Below are 17,114 nucleotides of genomic sequence, written 5' to 3' on the forward strand. Positions count from 1 at the left end.
TTGTGCCAACTACATTCTGGCCTAGGCACACACATCAAGATAGAGGGTACAAACTGAAGAGGTCTCCAATCACTCAGACCAGTTCTCCTGGAAGACATCTAGTCTGGGAAACTCACCACCCTCCACACTCAGGTTCTCTGCCTAATAGGTTCAGAAGCTTGTTTTTCACAAGGATGAATTAACATGAATTGGGTTCATAGTAACAGCTATGGTACCCAGAATTTTAAGCTTGTTGAGTTACAAGAGCAAGGCCACAGTCTAGGAGGACTTGTGTTCACCTATCAGTACATCGTCACCCTGCAGCGAGGCTGCAGAAGCTAGCCAACAAATGTTTTCTTGGACTGGGTGCGTGGGATCAGTGCCTGGGGACTTGTTTAGCTAACTCTTAGCTGAGTTTTCTTTTCAGTACCACCTCTTTCCTCTCCTTCTACCCGCCTCATGACAAGAGTAATGGAAACACCAACACAATGATACTCTCTAAATCAAGACCATCTCTCCCCTTTACCTGTAGTCCCCAAACTGCCCACCCTCCATTTCGATAACACATTCCTTCTGTAGATTTCTTCCTATGTTGTCAGGTTATAGTCAAGTCTTGTTGGCCTGGGAGTCATTCTGTCTTCCAAAGGTGATTTTGTAGATCTCTGCTGAGGTCTACTAACTTAATTTAAAGCTCATCTTTAAAAAAATTTTTCAATTTTTAAAAGTTTTTATTGAAATGTACTTTACATATTATAAAATTTACCCATTTTAAGTGTACTGTTGAGTGATTTTTATCAAGTTTACTGGGTTGTGCTTATCATAACACATTCATCTGTTCAGTAAGATCCATAATACTCATTTAAATTTAATCTCTGTTCCCATTCCCATTTCATATAAATAAAATCCTATAGTATATGGTCTTTTGTGTCTGGCTTCTTTTGGTTACAATAATGTTTTGTAGCATGTATCATGCATTCCTTTTTATAGTGTTTCATTGTATGGATATGCCATATTTTGTTGATGGACATTTGAGTTGTTTCCATTTAGCTATTATGAATAACGCTGCTATGAACATTTAAGTGCAAGTTTTCATGTGGCCATGTTTCCATTTCTTTCGGGCAGATACCTATGAGTGGAATTGCTGGGTTATATGGTAAATTTACATTTAACTTTTTTTTTTTTTTGAGTGGGGGATGGGCTAAGGGAGAGGGAGAATCTTAAGCAGGCTCCACACCTGGTGTGGAGCTCAAACTCACAACTGTGAGATCATGACCTAAGCAAAAATCAGAGTCAGACACTCAACTAACTGAGCTACCCGGGCTCCTCACATTTAACTTTTTAAGAAGCATCCAACATATTTTCCAAAGGAGCTACATCAAAGGGCAGTTTTAATGCTCTAATTTCCAACCTGTTGGGGTATCCATCATGCTAGAGCCCCATGACTGGTAATAAAAGGAATAAAAATGACCCATAATCATCCTTCTGAGCATTTTACTGATACATATAAAAGTATTATTTTATGTATAATATTTTATAAATATAAGTGTATAATATTTTATTTCATTCATAACAGAAAATATATGTTTATATATGTATACCTGTACTTTGTGTTGAAAACTATATATTTATATACATATATATGAAAATTATATATGCAAAGATTTTATATATATGTATATACAAATACATACTTGGGATCACATTATATTAATAATTGAGCTTTTTTAAAACTATAATGGAATTTATGGTCGTTTATCTGTTACTAAATATGAAGTTTGATTTATAATATCTTCATAATCTCCATATGGACATGCCATAATTTTTAAATCCATTGTCCTAGTTTTTATTTTTTTAATTTTTTTTTTTTTATTTTGAACGAGACAGAGACAGCATGAGCAGAGGAGGGGCATAGAGAGGGGGAGAGAGAGAATCCCAAGCAGGCTTTGCACTGTCAGCACAGAGCCTGATGTGGGGCTCAAATCCACAAAATCACGGGATCATGACCCGAACCAAAACCGAACATCGAAGAGTTGGAAGCTTAACTGACTGAGCCACCCAGGCGCCCCTCCATTGTCCTATTTTTTTAACTTTTGGATTGTGTTTTTACTTCTAAATCATAATTTAAATATGTTATACTTTCAATTTCAGATTAAACTTCTAGCTGGTCCCATTCTCATGCTTTTAATATTTTATCAATATTTTATCCCTGTGACTTCTCATGGACATATGTTTGTTCACCCTTCACCAGGTTTTCCCTCTCTGTTGTCTCTTATGGTCCCTTCACCAGAGGAGTGATTTAGAAAGCAAATTCCTGTTGAAAATGTATTTGTTGCTAACAATATCAAAGCTGATGATCAATTAAATTATAATAAAGAAACAATAATAAGCAGGATGGTAGTTTAATGAGCATAGATAGATTGGCTGAAAGATTTTACCCTACAGTAGGGTTTTATATATACTTCATCAGAGGATTGTGAAAAGGAGGTCACTTTTTAAGATTCTCATAGAAAATTTGGACATTTTAAGAATGGTATCTTAATTTAAAATACTAATGACAGTATAATTCCTTCAGTGGCCTTCTCCCACATTGCAACCTGTAAGCCATTTTCCTGACAAGGCTTGCTACTTTAAGAATAAATTGTAAGTGCAGGTCTGATCGTGTGGCTGTTCAGTTCTCTCTACAGGGTCATTTCATTCAAGGCTCATCATAGTCTCCCACTCTACTGCACAAAACTTAACCAAACTGAGAAATTGTTCAATAGAGGAGACTTAACCCCTCAACTTTTTTTTTCTTTTTGGGACATTTTATTGAGGTGTAATAATTCAAAACCCCCAAATTTCACCCTTTTAAACTATATACTTTAGTGGTTTTGAGTACATTCATCGATAGAGTTGTGCAGCCATCATCACTATCTAAATTGAGAACATTTTCACTTTCATCATTCTGAAAAGAAAATCTGGTCACTCCTTGTTCCCCTCTCCCCTGGATCCTGACAACCACTAATCTGCTCTCTGTCTCTACCGATATCTCTATGACCTTTTGTATCTGGCTTCTTCACTTAGTATGTTTTCAAGGTTCATACACGTTGTAGCATGTGTCAGTACTTCATCAGTTTTCTAGGTCAAATAATATTTAATTAGATGGTTACGTTATCTTTTTAAAAAAAAATTTAAATGTTTATTTTTTTTTTTGAGAGAGACAGAGATGGAATGCTAATGGGTTAGGGGCAGAGAGAGAGGGAGACACAGAATCCAAAGCAGGCTCCAGGCTCCAAGCTGTCAGCACAGAGCCCAACGTGGGGCTCGAACTCATAAGCTGTGAGATCAAGTCAGATGCTCAACTGACTGAGCCACGCAGGAGCCCCATTACATTTTTTTTTAATCCATTCATCATTTGGTGAAATTACTTTTTGACTATTTGTATAATGCTTCCATGAATATTTATATACAAGATTTTGGTTGGCATATACTTTGGAAGTTTTGCATATAGCACAGGTTGAGTGGATACTTGTCATTTGGGGAAAATAGCAAATTTATATAGTAGAGAATGAGTACAACTGGAATTAGGTTAAATGTTTCAAAAAGATAACTTGCCTCTGACTTACTTTTTTCTTCTGAAAAAAAAATTTATTCCCTTGAAACCTTTCTATAGCAGTGTGCACAAGGTAAGAATTAGTAACTCCTCGAAGTAACTGCTCAAAAATCTTCTAGAAAAGAAACAATGTCAACCACAAAAATATAAAGAGAAAAATTCTTAAAATCAGGAAAGAAGTGTTGTGGCAAGATTATTGATCTGTTAAAACTGGGTTGGACCTATTACTATGTTTTTGTTCACTCAAGATACACTGCTTTTTTCCCCTCTTGCTGCAGTTGACCAGAGCTAGAAAGGGCGGAGGGCAGTGAGGAGACAACTCACCTCTCTGAGAGTGACCAGCTGACTGCATTCAGAGTTAACACACAGGACCAAGTAACTCTCTGATGACTATAATGCTAACCGTGAAGTACATGAGGGATTTTTACCCACCAAATTTTCGAGTCAAACACTATAGTCAGAAGAAGAAAACTACTAAACAGTATATGGATATAAAACTTGAGCCTGAGCAAAAATTTTCACCATTCACCTCATCTTCTAGATATCTACAGCAGTTTTCCTTGCTCTCAAATTTGAACATCAAAATAAACTAGAACACTTTTAATACACATGGTCCCTCCACAGACTTTCTATTCAGTAGATTCCTAACAAATTTCCAGGCAATTCTAATGCTGTTGGTGTAGGGAGCGTACTGCTCTAAAATTGTCATGCTAATCTCAACTCAAGCCCATAAAATTCCCTTTTACCACAGTGTTGGTCTTATTTGGCTGTGTGGATAGCAGTCTGATTAAACAAGTCTCTTTGAAAGCTGACTGAGTTTGCTTATTTTTGTATTCACAGTCTCTAGAACAATGGGCTTTTGTTTAGGTGCTTTTGTCTTTTAAATGAATGTATGGAACTAATTTATATTAAGTTATCAGTGCTCTCTAGAAGCTTATTGTTATATATATCATTATTATTATTATTATTATTATTATAGAAGCTTATAATTCTGGGATATTTAAATTTTAAAGGCAGATCAATATAAATTGAATTAATCTTCAAATTATAAGAATATCACTAAACAAATGACACAGTGTAATTTTTTAAATGTATAGAAGATTTGGGGTACCTGGAGGGCTTAGTTGGTTGAGTGTCTGACTCTTGATTTCAGCTCAGGTCATGATTCCAGGGTCCTGGGATTGAATCTTGTTTCGGGCTCCACACTAAGTGTGGGACCTTCTTAAGATTCTCTCTCCCTCTCTCTCTCTCTCTCTGCCCCCTCTCTCCTGCTTGTGCTCTCTCTCTCTCTCTCTCTCTCTCCAAAAAAAAAAAAAAAAAAACAATGTATAGAAGATTTGAGAGACACTTTACCAGAAACGATATTTGGACAGCAAATAAGCATATGAAAAGATACTCAACATTAGTTAGCTGAGAATTGCTTTAGAGCCATGATGAGATACCGCCACACATCTATTAGATGTTACAAAGAAACAAACAACTACAAACAAAGAAATGAACAAAAAACCTTGATAATATCAAGTGCTGACAAGGATGTGAAACAACTGGAACTCTCATACGTTCCTAGCAGAAATGCACATGTTACAGTCACTTTGCAAAATAGTTCGGTAGTTTCTCATAAAGTTAAACTTACTATATAACCCAGCAATTCTGTTCCTAGGTATTTACATGAGTGAAACAAAATCTGTGTTTTCAAAAATACATTACACAAAGTTTTATACCAGTTTTATTCATAGTCCTCAAAACTAGAAATAATCCAAATGCCCCTCAACTGTCAAATGGATTAACAATCTATGGAACATCGAGAGGTGAGGAAGCCGGGAATAGAGGAGAAAGCTGTTTCTCACTAGCCTTGGTTCTCACGCGCCATGGCGGCCCCCGTCCAGCAGCCTCCTCAGTCTAGCGGTGGAAAGCGCAAAGGGAAAGCTTGGTATGTGCAGGCCAAGCGGGCGCGGCGCTGCGACGGCGGTGGGCCACCGCAGCTGGAACCTGGGCTACAGGGCATTCTCATTACCTGCGACATGAACGAGCGCAAGTGCGTGGAGGAGGCCTACAGTCTGCTCAACGAATACGGCAACGACGTGTACGGGCCGGAAAAGTTTACAAAGATCAGCAGCCCTCTGGAAGTGAGGGAGAAGATGAATATGTGGAGGCTGCCTTGAAGAAAGAAGCATCTTTCTTCAATGATGCTTCAAAGATGACATTAAAGCATCTACGGAGATGAAGCTAAGAAGATTCCAATCAGTGGAGAGTGGAGCATATAACGTAGTCTTCATCAGGACACTTGGGATAGAACCTGAGAAATTGGTACATCATATTCTTCAGGATATGTATAAAACCAAGAAGAAGAAGACTCGGGTTATTCTACGAATGTTACCTATTTCGGGCACATGCAAGGCTTTCTTAGAAGACATGAAAAAATATGCAGAAACATTTTTGGAACCCTGGTTTAAAGCTCCAAACAAAGGGACATTTCAGATTGTATATAAATCTCGAAATAACATCCACATGAATAGAGAAGAAGTTATCAAAGAATTGGTAGGAATAGTAGGCAGCCTCAATTCGGAAAATAAAGTGGATCTTACCAATCCACAGTACACAGTGGTAGTAGAAATCATTAAAGCTGTCTGTTGCCTGAAAAAAAAAAAATCTATGGAACATCTATGCAATGGAATATTACTCATCAGTAAAAAAAGAGCGGACTAAACGCCGACGAATTTCAAGCGCATTATGCTGAGTGAAAGAAGATTTGAAGGGATACACACTGTACTATTGCATTTTATATGACATTATAGAAGAAGACAAATTAATAGGGACAGAGAATAATCAGCTATCAGCAGGATTTAGGAGTTATGGTGGGTGACAATAATTGGATAACATGAGATAATTTATGGGGGGAGGATGGAAGTGCTTTTATCTTGATTGTTATAGTGGCTATACAACTGTGTGGATTTGTTAAAATTCAGAACTGTACACCACAAAGAGTGTCTTTTATCATATATAAATTGAAAGTAATTATTTTTTTTAAAAAAATTGTCACTAAAGATCTTTTTTGAGAGAAATGGGGTGTGAAGCTTGAAATTTCACGGATTAGAGAACAGGTGACCTGGGTTAGGTATGGCTCTCTGACCAAGTAGGTGCAGTGAATGGTATGCCGCCAGCAGCAAGAGCTACTGAATAGTGACTTAACTTTTTAGGGCATCAAGGAGAGCCTACAAGTACCAGGAAGAGACGTGGCTAATAAAAGAAATGATCTTTCAGAAAAGAAGTGAGGTCATAGTGTAGCTACTTCAATTGTGAATTGTTTGAGGAGAAAGGGGCCAATAGCAGATTGCTTCTTGTGGAAAATATAAGGAAGGGAAAAATTACATAAAAAGTAGGATGAAAATGTTCTTCCTTGAATGGTTATCCCCAGAAGCATTATATTCCAAAGAGAATACACTCAGTGGTCCTCACTGAAAATACAATAGCAACCTCCTTATAGAGTGCTTATTCTATGAAGGAAACTTTCCAGGGGCTTAGCTAAGGGCACAAGGGAATCAGAAAGGCCTAGAGGAATATCAACTCTGTCTTTTACAAGCCTAGAGTTCTTGTGAAAACCACTATAATTTTTTTTTTTATTTTAAGTTTCTCCATCTATAAAACAGGGTTAACAATAGCACATGTGTTTTGAGTATTGAGAAAATTAAATGAGATAATGCATGTATAGCATTGAGCACAATGTCTGGAAGCACTCATTAGGAAGCACTCAATAATTTGCAGTAAGCATCACATTGATGCCTCATTTTAGGAGCATGCATATACTTACTTTTTTCAAGTTCATACTTGTATTTAATATTTTTTTGGTCAGCCTCTCATCAACAGGAGATTCTCAAGCCTAAGAAGCATCATCTTACTGCCTAGAGTGTGTGTATATATATATATATATATATATATATAGAGAGAGAGAGAGAGAGAGAGAGAGAGAGAGAGAGAGAAAGGGGATTTGAGGAGAGACATCTTATTCCCAGAAACATAAAATCGATTATACTCAATACAAAGAACCTTCAAAAGCAAGCTGTGACTTCCTTGCTCCAGAACTGGTTAACCTGTTGGGATATTTGGTAGATGAATGCTATACCACGCTCTTTCCTTTACTATGCACTAGACTGAAAGGCAGCAGCTGCTCGTGGTGCCCTTCTTCCAACATAGAAAACCAATCTCCCAGCACCAGGGGAGACATTAAAAAGGGAAAAAATGCAAATGCCCAACACTGATTAGTTTTGCCAGCTGCTCTTCTTGCTCCAGAATCAATGGATTGGCCACTTTAGCTGCAAAGTCCATTGGACAGACTGGGGTTTTGTTTTTGTTTTTGTTTTTGTTTTTAAGAAATGGTATTAAAAATAAATAATCTTTTCTAGGTCAAACCTGTCAAAAAAGTTGACAAATGGATAGAGGGTTTAAATAAAGAGAAGAGATAGATAATATGTCTATATTGGACTATTACTGAAAATATGTTTGAGTCTGGTTATTTTAAACATAGGATTGCAAACTCAAATGCTTTGAGAAGCCAGTCTAGTTATGTAAATGAGTGAGGAAACATCTAGGTGTGAGGCAACAGGGAGTGAGTGGTGAGTATGGGTCTACTCTTTTTGTTTTCCTACTATTAGGAGACACTTGGATACAAAAACATTTCATTTTTTTCTCAACTCTGCTACAGAGGGAAAAATAAAGAATGCATGATAATAAATGACAGCTGATGCAACCTCAAAGATGTAGGACAATCTTGGTTCCCATCTTGGTCATATGGTGGACTGGAGAAGTGCATGCCATATCTGAATTCAACAGCTTTTATTCAGCTCCAGCTAACTACTATTGGACAAGCAGTGAGTCCAGTATTGCTGAGTATTTAGTTATTCAAGAGACACCCAACATCTTGATTTTGATGTGATTTCTCTAAATCACATCACAATTCTGACCATTCTAATTCTGAAAAGTCATTCCATTTGGAAAAATAATCATGTGGACCAAACATATGTCTTTATATTAGTTGTAGCCAGTGGCTATCAGTCTGGACCTCTGCTTTGGACTTCAATTTGACAACTGCTGTGGAGTAGAGTACAACTTTTTGGTAGATGGTGATAAATGATAGAAACAATGTACATTATGTTATAAATAATCTCTTGCTGATCTTTAAAAGGATTGTGAATTAAAATGGTATTGTAAAGTATGAAGTTATTAAAGCATTATTCTAAAAGCAAAAGATGGGAAATAGACTAGATATCCACTAATAAGGAATGATTATAAAAATTATATTACATCCAAACAATACTAGGTATCTATTAAAAATAAGGGAACTCTATAGTACTAATATGGAACACATGCTAAGATACATCATTAAGTAAAAGAAAAAATAAGAAAAGAAAAAAAGAAAAAAAAAGCACAGAAAATGGTGTAAAGCATGCTACTGTTTTATTATTTAAAGTGTGATATATATATATATAATATATATATGTATAGTATAATACATATGTATAATATGTATAATATATGTACAACATAAGATGTATGATATATATATATATATATATACACACAAATTATGCTAGATTTAAATAAAATATAGAATGATATGTAAAATATAATCTCTGGAAGAACATGAAAGGAAAAGATAACAGTGGTGGCTCCCTCTGGGAAAGAGATGGAGCCTGGGGAACTAAGGACAGGGATAGGGGGAGACTTACTTTTTTTTTTCATGTATATTTGGCAACATTTGATTTTTTTACCACATGTGTATATTCCCCATTCAAAATAAATGTAATTAAAACAACAGCAACAACTTCTAATCCACAGGAAATAACCTCTTCTAAAAAGGTAGTGACAGGGTAGGGATGGGTTACCATAACATAGAGAAGATGGACATTTTTTTAGGAAATGACATGGCTAGTATGTGCTTCATCATCTTTCTACCATCTGCTCCTGAGGGACAATTATATTGCTTCAATGGATGGTCACAGACTCCAATATGAAATAGGACACAGTCCCAGAAGTTATTAATTTTTATTATCAAACTCACAGGATCCTACACACAAAGGACCAAGTGGATACCATGGCAGTTTAAGTATATGGCACTTGCTAGCAGCTGGGTTTTCCTACTACACTGTCTATTCTTTGTTATCTATATCATCTTCTTTGGGATTTGCTCATATCCTCAAAAATTGTCTTCTGTCGGCTTCCCACTTCCTTTTCTTGGTCCTGAGTTTGTCTCATTTATGAGCATGATTAGTGTCAGCTGTTTGTTTTACAAAGGATTTAGTGTTTCCTAGCATATACCTGGATTTGTCTGAGGTTGTGTTGCAAATATGCACCTCTTGTGAGGAAAGGAATGAGATAATGAATGGACCTTCTTCATTTTATGTTTTCAACTTTATCTATAGCTAGATAGATATGGATATGTAAATAAATATGAATAGGTACATAAATATACATATATATGAAACAATATAACAGAAACTGACAATGGTGACTGACTTTGGGGAGAAAGCATGATAAGTGCTCTTTTTATACCCAGTAAGCTGATTGTGGAATTGACAAACTGTATTCCCAGTATTGCAGATGCTGTACTTGAGGAAAGGAGAAATGACCTAGTTTGAGATATATAAACTGTATCGTTCTAAGGAAAACAGAAAAAGTCAAATTTCTAATCAGTTATGGGAAAGTTAGGTAATTTAATAAATGATATTGAGAACTTGGCTAATCTTAAAAAATGTCTATTCCTACCTCACTCTTTTCACCAAAAAGAGGTTGTCGAGTACAGAAATAGAATGGTCCTCAGGACCCCTGCCTCCTGGTATTCATAGCTTTGTGTAATCCCTCTGGAAGGATCAGTGACTCTCTTCTAAACATTGTAATGTGAAAAAGGTGAAATGTATGTGATCACATGTGTGTAATTACATAATGGTGTAAGGTCTTGCTAGAGTCTCTCTCTCTCTCTCTCTCTCTCTCTCTCTCTCTCTCTCTCTCTCTGGATTTGATGAAGGAGGATGCCATGAATCCTATAGCATTAGGAAGTGAATTTGGACAACAGTCTGATGGAGCTTGGAAGTGGATCTTTCCCCAATTGAACTTCTGATGAGACACAATTCTAGCAAAATCTTGATCAGAGTGTATACAATTCTAAGCAAAGGCCCCAGTTAAATAATGCCCAACTCCTGATCTGCAGAAACTGTGAGATAATGAATGTGTGTTGTTTTAAGCTGCTAAACTTGTGGTAATTTGTTATACAGCAGTGGAAAACTAACACAGTTCCATATGGATTCATGGATTAATTGTAAAAAGGAAAGAAAAAAAACCATACAGATCTCTAAAAGAAAATGTGATGGAATACTTTTGTAATCTTGAAGTACAAAAGATATTTCTGAAGAAGAAATAAATCCCCAAAACCATACACAAAAAAATGACTGACAAATTTTACTACATAAAATGTTTAAAATTGAACATGGAAAAAATACTATGCTATAACTAAATTTCCTTAGTTCAGTGTCTGTAAATAAAGAGATAAAATCACCAACTGAAAGAAAAATGAATCAAGGATATTAACAATATGTTCAAAGAAAAAGAAACATAAATGTCTTTAGCATTTAACAAAATGTTCAACCTTATTCATAATTAAAGAAATACAAATCTTCAAAAATGAGATTTCATTTTTCACTTAATAGATTTGTGAAGATGGAAAAACTTGATAACACTGGGGAAACAGATATGCATATGCTATTGCTTGGAATGTAAATTGGTGCAGATTTTTTGGCAACAGAAATCAAAATTTGTGGCATACCTACATAGGTCAGTCTTTGTGTATGACGTCATTCAACAGTCATGCCCACACACGTGCAGTGACTTTTGAATAGGAAAACCTAGAAGTAACCAAAATACTCATTGGTAGAAGGCCTATTAAGTAAACTCAATGGTACCTTACTATGAAAAAAATTGTCTTCTGTGTATGTCATGATAAAAATAATTTATAAGCTCTATTAAGTTAAAAAAATCAACATTCACACAGAGAATGCTGGTAATTTGCCCCTACTTTTTCAAAAGGATATATTCTAACAAGACAAGTTGTGTGTGTGTGTGTGTGTGTGTGTGTGTGTGTGTGTGTGTGTGTAATTGGAAAAGAAGAATATACCTGAATTTGACCTCAGCCTAGGAAAGTGTCAACATGGGGGTGGAGACCTGTATATGTATGCCCCTATAATAACATATTCTAAAAAGCAGTAGCCAAGATGAAGTATTAAGAAAATTATTATGATCACAAGAATGGAGGTCTGGGAGCAGAAGACCAGTAAGATGGGAAGGAGTAATCCTCCCTGATCCTGGAGGTCAGTCAGGGAATCAGTGTATCCTGGCAGTTTATGGTTCTAGCAAGCAGAGAATCCCAGATGTGCCTAATTCTGGAGCAAAAGCTGTTTGCTTTCTGTGAAATCAACAGGTAGCAGATGCTGTTATCTGGGCACTGGGGTGGAGGTCTGAGGATGTACAAGAAAGAATAAGAATTAGTCTCTATAGTATTTTTTTATTCACTGAATTCAAGCATCTTGTAATAATCTATTCCTGGGAGTCAAATTTGTCATCAAGTTCTAGGTAGTAGTTTTCACTTCTCCTATTTGATCTTCTCAACTAATTTTTACAGGAATCTCAATACTCCTATTCTGTACGTGGGATTTATAGAGGTAAAGCTCTTCTTTTTAAAGACCTTAGAAAGTGCTCTCAGGATCTGGGAGGAAACATGGGGATGTAGAAGGTTAATGAAAGATTGAATCCAGCTATGGAGACCAATTTTTAGATACCTCAACCAGTCCACAAGATAATTCATCATCTTGCCTCAAACATGCTAATTTTCTGTACACTCTGTCTTCACAAATATTTTTTAGCACCTCCTATGAGCTCAGATAATGTTTCTAGGACACGGGGACATGGTGAACTAGATAGACATGGATGTTTTTGCTCTTTTGAATAGAGAATTCTGGAAAGAAAGATAGAGAATGAGGGAGTAGCAAATAAGAAAGTAACACAGAAGAAGAGATAAAGAATAAGAGCAGCATCTACACAGCAAAGTTTTGATAAGTATTATAAAAAAAAGAGTGAAGCAAGATAAGAGGACAGAGATTAGTAGTGAAAGTAGGGGTGGGGAAAGTAGTATGCTTAATAAAGACTGTCTGAAGGGGAGTTGTTTGAGGACAGATCTGAATAAAAGAGAGAGGATCATGGGAAAACTGAGAAAAAAAAAAACTCAAGGGCAAGTGGTGGGATGGTCGTGAGCTTGCCTTGTTGAGGGAGCACAAGAGCTCCAGCATAGCTAGGCAGAGCTGAGCAGCGGGGGATGTGCAAGGAAATTGAGCTCACAGGGGTGGGAAGAGGCCAGATCACATAGAGCATTTTAGGGTGTGATGAGGAGCTTGGATTTTATCTGTCAGGAAGCCATCAGAAAGATGGAAGCAGAGAAGAGATGGGTTTTGATTTATGTTTAGAAAAGAAGGCTCTGCAGTGGGGAAATCATAGGATATGGAAGCAGGGAGTTATAAGGAGACAGTCTCAGGTGACAGGTCGTGGGGACAATGAGGAGGGTAGGGGCAGTCATGGGGAAGATGAGTGGCTGGGTTTTAGAATCCACAGGATTATTTAATGGATTAGATATACAGTGAAAATGAATGATGAAAAGTATAAGGTTGACTCCGAATTTTGGTCTGAGCAACCAAGTCATGAAGGTGGCAAGGACCAAACCATTCCACTTCTCTGTTTAAGGCACTTGCTGATTCTATAGCACCTGCAGATTCTTTAGCATGGCTTAAAGCCCCTTCCGTAATCTGCCTGACCTGCCTTTCCAGGCTTCTCTCTAGCTCCCCTGTACTCCTCCCTGTGTTCTCCAGCAACTGCCTTGTTCTACGGCACACCTGCTACTTCTTGCTTCTGTGCTTTTGCTCAGGCTCACTGCTCACTATACACTTCCTGGGCTCCTTATCATTCATGCCTCAGCTTGAGCATCACTTCCTCCAGGAAGCAGTTTCTGATTTCCCAAATTTAGATTCACCCCATTCTCCAGTTATGCCTCATTTTTAAAAAATAATTTCCTTTTTTATGTTATTTTTATTTATTTATTTATTTATTTTTAATTTACATCCAAATTAGTTAGCATATAGTGCAACAATGATTTCAGTAGTAGATTCCTTAATTCCCCTTACCCATTTAGCCCATCACCCTCCCACAACCCTTCTAGTATCCCTCTGTTTGTTCTCCATATTTAAGAGTCTCTTATGTTTTGTCCCCCTCCCTGTTTTTATATTATTTTTGCTTCCCTTCCCTTATGTTCATCTGTTTTGTATCTTAAAGTCCTCATATGAGTGAATTCATATGATATTTGTCTTTCTCTGACTGACTAATTTCACTTAGCATAATACCGTCTAGTTCCATCCACGTAGTCGCAAATGGCAAGATTTCATTCTTTTTGATTGCTGAGTAATACTCCATTGTGGATATGTATACACATACACACATATACACATATATGTATGTATATATATATATATATATATATATATATATATGTGTGTGTGTGTGTGTGTGTATGTACATATACATCTTCTTTATCCATTCATCCATCAATGGACATTTGGGCTTTTTCCATACTTTGGCTAAATTGATAGTGCTGCTATAAACATTGGGGTACCTGTGCCCCTTCAAAACAACATACCTGTATCCCTTGGATAAATACCCAGTAGTGCAATTGCTGGGTTGTAGGGTAGTTCTATTTTTAATTTTCTGAGGAACCTCCATACTGTTTTCCAGAGTGGCTGACCAGGTTGCATTCCCACCAGTAGTGCAAAAGAGTTCCTCTCTCTCCGCATCCTCGCCAACATCTGTTGTTACCTGAGTTGTTAATGTTAGCCATTCTGACAGGTGTGAGGTGGTATCTCAATATGGTTTTGATTTGTATTTCCTTGATGATGAGTGATGTTGAGCATTTTTTCATGTGTCGGTTGGCTATCTGGATGTCTTCTTTGGAGAAGTGTCTATTCATGACTTTTGCCCATTTCTTCACTGGATGATTTGGTTTTTGGGTGTTGAGTTTGACTAGTTATTTATAGATTTTGGATACTAACCCTTTATATGATATGTCAATTGCAAATATCATCTCCCATCCCATCGGTTGCCTTTTAGTTTTGTTGATTGTTTCCTTTGCTGTGCAGAAGCTTTTTATTTTGATGAGGTCCCAATAGTTGATTGTTGCTTTTGTTTTCCTTGCCTCTGGAGACATGCTGAGTAATAAGTTGCTGTGGCCAAGGTCAAAGAGGTTTTTGCCTGCTTTATCCTTGAGTATTTTGATGGCTTCCTGTCTGACATTGAGGTCTTTCATCCATTTTGAGTTTATTTGTGTGCATGGTGTAAGAAAGTGGTCCAGGTTCTTCTGCATGTCGCTGTCCAGTTTTCCCAGCACCACTTGCTGAAGAGACTGTCTTTATTCCATTGGATATTCTTTCCTGCTTTGTCAAAGATTAGTTGGCCATACATTTGTGGGTCCATTTCTGGGTTCTCTATTCTGTTGCATTGATCTGAGTGTCTGTTTTTGTGCCAGTACCATACTGTCTTGATGATTATAGCTTTGTAGTACAGCTTAAAGTCTAGGATTGTGATGCTTCCTGCTTTGGTTTTCTTTTTCCAGATTGCTTTGGCTATTCTGGATCTTTTCTGCTTCCATACAAATTTTGGGATTGTTTGTTCTAGCTCTGTGAAGAATGCCAGTGTTATTTTGATAGGGATTGCATTGAATATGTAGTTTGTGTTTTGGGTAGTATTGACATTTTAACAATATTTGTTCTTCCTATCCAGGGGCATGGAATATTTCTTTCCTTTTTTTGTGTGTCTTCTTCAGTTTATTTCATAAGTTTTCTATAGTTTTCAGTGTATAGATTTTTCACCTTTTTGGTTAGATTTATTCCTAGATATTTTATGGGTTTTGGTGCAATTGTAAATGGGATAGATTCCTTAATTTCTCTTTCTGTTGCTTCATTGTTGGTGTATAGGAATGTAACCAATTTCTGTGAATTGATTTTATATCCTGCAACTTTGCTGAATTCATGAATCAGTTCTAGTAGGTTTTTGGTGGAGTCTTTTGGGTTTTCCCTGTAGAGTATCATGTCATCTGCGAAGAGTGAAAGTTTGATCTCCTCCTGGCCAATCTGGATGCCTTTTATTTCTTTGTGTTGTCTGATTGCAGAGGCTAAGACTTCCAATACTATGTTGAATTACAGTGTTGAGAGTGGACATCCCTGTCTTGTTCCTGACCTTAGGGGGAAAGCTCTCAGTTTTTCTCCATTGAGGATGATATTAGCATTGGGTCTTTGGTATATGGCTTTTCTGATCTTGAGGTATGATTCTCCTATCCCTGCTTTCTTGAAGATTTTTATCAAGAAAGGAGGCTGTATTTTGTCAAATGCTTTCTCTGCATCTATTGAGAGTATCATAGGGTTCTTGTCCTTTGTTTTATTGATAAGATGAACACATTGATTGTTTTGCGGATATCGAACAAGCCCTGCATCCCAGGTATAAATCCCACTTGGTTGTGGTGAATAATTTTTTTAATGTATTGTTGGATCCGGTTAGCTAATACCTTGTTGAGGATTTTTGCATCCATGTTCATCAGGGAAATTGGTCTGTAGTTCGCCTTTTTAGTGGGGTCTCTGTCTGATTTTGTAGTCAAGATAATGCTGGCTTCATAGAAAGAGTTTGGAAGTTTTCCTTCTGTTTCTATTTTTTGGAACAGTTTCAAGAGAATAGGCGTTAACTCTTTCATAAATGTTTGGTAGAATTTCCCTGGAAAGTAATCTGGCCCTGGAGTCTTGTTGTTTTGGGAGATTTTTGATTACTAATTGGATTTCTTTACTGATTATGGATCTGTTCAAATTTTGTATTTCATCCTGTTTCAGTTTTGGTAGTGTATATGTTTCTAGGAATGTGTCCATTTCTTCCAGATTGCCCATTTTATTGATGTATAATTGCTCATAATATTCTCTTATTGCTTTTATTTCTGCTGTGTTAGTTGTGATCTCTCCTCTTTCATTCTTGATTTTATTTGAGTCCTTTCCTTTTTCTTTTTGATCCAGCTGGCTAGTGGTTTATCAATTTTGTTAATTCTTTCAAAGAACCAGCTTCTGGTTTCTTTGATCTATTGTTGTTGTTGTTGTTGTTGTTGTTGTTGTTGTTGTTTGGTTTCAATATCATTGATTTCTGCTCTGATCTTTATTATTTCCTGTCTTCTGCTGGTTTTGGGTTTTATTTGCTGTTCTTTATCCAGCTCTTCAAGGTGTAAGATTAGGTTGTGTATCTGAGATCCTTCTTCCTTCTTTAGGAAGGCCTGGATTTCCATATACTTTCCTCTTATGACCACACTTCCTGTACCCCAGAGGTTTTGGGTTGTGTTGTTATCATTTTCATTGGCTTCCATGAACTTTTTAATTTCCTCTTTAACTTCTTGGTTAGCCCATTCATTCTTTAGTAGGCTGTTCTTTAGTCT

General features: G+C 36.7%; 1 pseudogene; it reads left to right on the forward strand.

Moving 5' to 3' along the window:
- Positions 1–5,381: 5,381 nt before the first annotated feature.
- The window catches only part of LOC131516015 (THUMP domain-containing protein 1-like), a 30,954-nt pseudogene continuing 19,221 nt past the window's right edge, over positions 5,382–17,114 (forward strand).

The sequence above is a fragment of the Neofelis nebulosa genome, chromosome 1 (assembly GCF_028018385.1).
Source record: "Neofelis nebulosa isolate mNeoNeb1 chromosome 1, mNeoNeb1.pri, whole genome shotgun sequence".
NCBI lineage: Eukaryota > Metazoa > Chordata > Mammalia > Carnivora > Felidae > Neofelis > Neofelis nebulosa.